Source organism: Pinus tabuliformis, chromosome 6 (genome assembly GCF_031772625.1).
Source record: "Pinus tabuliformis cultivar Carrire ecotype Pingquan chromosome 6, CPIR1, whole genome shotgun sequence".
In the NCBI taxonomy this organism is placed as follows: Eukaryota; Viridiplantae; Streptophyta; class Pinopsida; order Pinales; family Pinaceae; genus Pinus; species Pinus tabuliformis.
The window spans coordinates 211,885,364-211,890,723 of NC_142292.1; positions in this window are offsets into that span (position 1 = coordinate 211,885,364).

A 5,360-nucleotide genomic window follows, 5' to 3' on the forward strand; every position below is an offset into this window, starting at 1 on the left:
ACCCATATCATAAACCAGATGTTTCAGACAAGAGGCAAGTGAGCAAGAATTCAAACTTAAGTGAGAAAATAATTCAAACTTTCTTAGAAACTATGAAAGATGTTAACATCAACAAGTATGTACTTGACTTTATGACAAACAAACCGCAGAAACAAATATATATTTCTAGCCAGTTTCTATATGATATATGATTATTCTCAATAACAAATGATTTGAGCTAGAGCAGAAGGATCAACAGGAATGGCACAGGTGCAATTGCAACTGGTAGTGTTGACTCTCTAGTTGCAAGAAGTGGTGAAAGGGAAGGATGTGCATTAGAATTTCTGGTGCATTATGTGTCACAGAGAAGGACACTTGAGAAACGAATGCCCAATTATGGCTAACTATGTTGTGATAGGGGCACCAGACCCACTGCTTAGAGAAGGAAAAATAGAATATTGTGAGTTATGCCAAAAGTGGGGACATAATCCAAGGTCTTACTACTTGATGGAGAAATATCAAATGACCTACCACACTCCATTCTATGAGTTATGAAAAAGTATAGGCCATGACATTCAGGCATGTCATGCATTGGAACTAATTAAGGCATTCTATGAGTAATGTGAAATTATAGGCCATGACATTCAGGCATGTCGTGCATTGGAACTAATTAAGGAGAGCACATACACACATACCGAGTCTAAGGATCAAACTGTAGGTGAAAGAGGCCCATACATTTCAACAAGGAAACTTTCATCTGCAGAGAAACACACAAGCAACACAACAATAGTGTCAGTGTGTGTGCGAAGGAGGGTTTAGCATCTGTGGCAGAGGAGGATTTGGAGGAGGAGGTGGCAGACACCAACATGCTTCAATTATGGAGAGATTGTGTGTGTGCAAACATTTTTCACTAATACTCTAGTTCAATACGAGTTTTGTGTAGGTACTGTTATAACGCAGAACACAAAACAGAAGATTGCCCTCGTCTTCTAGAAAAACTAGAGGGCAAAAGAGTAGGCAATGTGCACATGGCCACAACTGAGAGACATGACACAAAGTACCACCCTACTAATATCAGTGTAGTCACAAGAGAAGGAGCATGCACCAAAGGTGACATGCGATGAGAGAAACTAGAGAGCCCGCAATGCTTACTATAGTCACTGCCAAGAAGAGAAGATATAATTAGGAAAATAGTGCCACTTCCTAAGTTCGACACAAAGAAACAAAAGGAAGTTATGTTTGAAGCGTGGAGGTACTGTGATGAAAGAGAAGACCCACAAACTTCAAGACCTTGGCCAGAATTGAAAACACTAGGAAAGGAGGAAAATCTAGAGGGCCAAGTCAAAGAATTTTTTCAATACTACTTGAGAATGCTAGAAAGTCCTACAACAACTCAAAAGATAACAAAGTTGATAAATAATTATATAGATGAGGTAGAAGAGCCCATCTCAACCCCACTACCTAAGAGAAAAGTGAGATAGGTAGAGAAAAAGAAAAGAGAAAATTGGGAGTTCAAATTTTTAGAAAATATAGGAGGATATGGAATGGAGAATGTCATTTTGAACTTGCTTTCATATGTAAAAATTTTACCCAAAAGGTCACGGGAACAGATGGGAAGACCATAGTTGGTCTAGTCACTAGTTCAATTGCGCCTGCCCAACCAATATAAAATATTCCCATTGGAATGATTAAGTATGTGCATATCAACCTTGACGGAGTGGAAATTATTAAATATTTTGAATTTGTTGAAAAAGTGGATGAGACAACCATATCCAACCCTGTTAGGCATTGACTGGGAATTTGAAAACAAGGTTTTCATTAATTTGAAGAAAAGAACAATGGCCTTCAAATCTGACTTAATTAGATTGGTCACCCCTCTGGATCCCAAGGAAGGAACAAAATACACATAGCCTATAATGGGAGATTGGGATAATGGAAAGATTGAGGACTTGTACACTATTACTACTAAGAAACAAGATCAAGGAAGGTTTGCAATAAGCAGTCATAGAGATGCAAATCTAGGAAGCCTATATGATATCACTATGTGAAGGGAAGACTATGTCAACCCCACTACACTTGGAGAACTAAGTTGGAGGAGCATATACTCATATGATGTAGATTCATAAGATGCACTTGATTGCTAGAAAAATAGGTTAACATGAAGTATCATCTAGGAGATGTGCGTGGATAACTAGACAGATGAGGTGGATTTGATTTGTTATCACTTTTTAATTTTTTTGGCTGAAGAGAAAATTATCAATGTAGCCTCTAACCAAACTTTTAGATTGGAAACTGGCCTTTCGAATCCAGAGAGGGATCTCTCTTTGACTCAATTACTTAGTGTCACTTAGTAATAAGTCATTCATATGATTAGTGACCAGATCTAATGTAAGAATTCAAACAAACTGGGTTGGGGATTAAGAAAAAGGATCATTGGCATGGAATCACAAGTTGATTTCAATAAAGACTTTCTATATCTTATGGATAAGGCAAATAGAGCTCAGAGGTAAAGATGATAATGTTTACTTAGACCTTTGATTATCAAGCAAGTATTCAAGAAAAGAGAACAAACCATTACAACAAAGCATCACCATGAGTTCTATGCAACTTTAGTAGAAATGGTGAAAATATTTGAATCTCATAACATTAGAGCATCTCAACAGACATGATTTCCATGAAACTTAACTTTAGATCCAATATAAAGACTTAATATCCATGAAATCTCGCACATGAAAGAAATATAACTAAGGAAATAGATTGATAAACACCACAAAAGGAATCTTTGACATAAAAGCTTTAATACTTCTGCCTTGAAAATATTATTAATATAAAAAATAAAACATACACAATATAAGTATATTTTCAAAAAAAAAAAAACAAACCCTTGGTTTTTCTTTTCTCACAACTTTATAGAAGTTTACAAACTGAAATCCATAGTTTTTGGGCAGTTTTAATTACAAAATACTAGAGACATATGTATATATCTTTAATCTATTAAAACTGAAACTCAAAAAACATTTACAATAAAAAAATTGATGCATTGATAATTCATGAAAACAAAAAATGGACCTGTAGTTTCAAAGTCTATTGAAGATGTGGATTGAAATAGGTCACTGATAATCTACGGAAAAATATGGAGAATCCCTTATTTATTTCCTCAAAATCCTTCTTTGATGTTGACCAGTCTGCTCAAAATGGAAATTTCCCTTTGATCTATGTTCTATGCTTATCAAGATAGTTCTTGTTGTGCAATAGATATTCTCCAAAAATATTTTGACAAAATCCATATCCTTATCGCCTTCAAAATTGTGTTGCCAAGAAGTACGATTCAGGTGTTGACACAACATTTGGGTATATGTGTTGTCAAAATCAAAATAGTGAAAAGGTGTTTCCAAACAATTTGGAAATGTTTTCAAAAACATATCAAAGGTCAATGTTGCCAAAACATTTGATAGCGCTATCAAAAACATATAAAAAAAATTAGCATTTCTAGAACATTTAACAGTGGTATCTTTGAAATATTTAAGTTTTTCTGTTGCATCTAAGAAAAGGTCCATGTTGCTTGTTTCAATTTGTTTTGTTTTTTTTCTTTTCTAGGCCTTGGGGCCCTATTTTTCTCTTTTACTCTATTTCCAGGTATTCTTCTACTTAGAAGAACTTGAAGCTTCCTCCTTGTTTATTAGCAAATTCTTCATAGTTATATCATCAATATCAATGACTTTCTCTTTCAAAGTTGGTTTCTGTTGCAATTTAGACTTGAGCCTAAGCTTATTTGTGGGCCTTTTATGGGGCCTTCTCATCCCATACATATCAGCTATTGTAACCTCCTTCTCCTCTTCATTTTGTGCTAGTTTTGATGATTGGATTTTATCTTTTAAGTCCTTTGTCTCACTGATTTTAACCCCTAAGCCCATTTCTTGTCTATTACTACTAGGCTTATCGATATGGTAATTTTGTAACACCCCCTCCCACATTTACTCACTTTTAAAAGCCCTCCAAGGTAAACATGAGCTAAGTGATACTATGACATGACCCAACCTCCAAGTTCCAGTTATGGAAGTGGGGCCTACAAACTAAAAAAAAATTGACATCCCTCAAAGACTACAAATCACTCAAGAGCTTATAAACCACCCCAAGAGATCAATCCCTAAGCTAGAACACTTTTTCACTGACTTAATGCCCCAAATACACATTTGACACTTTTCTCATGCAGTTATGAGGCTTCAACCACACCCATAAGCCTATCTGCCAACAAATTTGGCCAAAAGTCCTCTATTTTATGTATGTGGTCACAAGATCTATGCCACGTTTTTAGGAAAACCTCCAAACCATTACCCACAACTGCCTATAACTTTCCATAATCATAAATAACTTGATGACAAGGCTAACCATTCAAAACTTGAACACGACCTTGACTAGAAAAGGCCTAGTACATAATAGACATTTCGTCAAACATATGGTAAGCATATTTATAGGTCATGAATGCATATATGATCATAAAATTTTGATCTTCATTTGAGAATCACCACAAAGGCTCAATTTCCTCCCAAGATAGTTGTAGCAACACTTTTTAGCCCATGCATTACTCAGTCGTTCAATAAACTACCAAATCATGAACAAGAGCCATAACTAGAGCACATCATAGAACCATACTTATAACCAACATATAACCAGAATAGAAACCATGACAAATCAGTCATAAAATCCACATAATAACAAATAAAAGTACTCATAGATCAAAATAGGACAACAACTCATATTAACTTATGCAAAATCCAACCAATTGAAGGACTTCCATGTACCACCTAACCATAGATGGAGTTGAACCAAATATTTCTTTCATCCCATCACCCTCGTTCCATATTCCAAGCATGAATGTGGGATCTCATGGGATAAACCAAGACATAACCAAACAAGGATTCCATATGCTAAACTACCTCCACCCTCAAGCTACCATGATATCACTTAAACCAATCCCGAGATCATTGTTAAATTATGAAACTAGGGTCAAATTCCACTTTGGACAACTCATTTGGAGATAATTATCACATTAAATTCCTATTTTCGAGAGGACCAAAACTGACTTAAAAAACACTCAAATCAGATAAGGAGAAGTGTATTTTTGAATTACATCCCACACATGTGAAAATTTTCAAGGTCAGCTTCAACATAATGTAGGCTTATGAATCCCAAATGACATGCCTTTTCACCCTCACCAATTCACATAAATTCAAGAGACCTGAAACTGCATTTGGAAATTCATCAACTCACATCACATCTTCTTTCTCCTATTCTTATTGGTTCGTACAACTCAAATTGGAAGGATTTCTCTGACACATTCAAAGGACAGGTAGTTGTTTCTGATTAGGCCAACTTGCAGG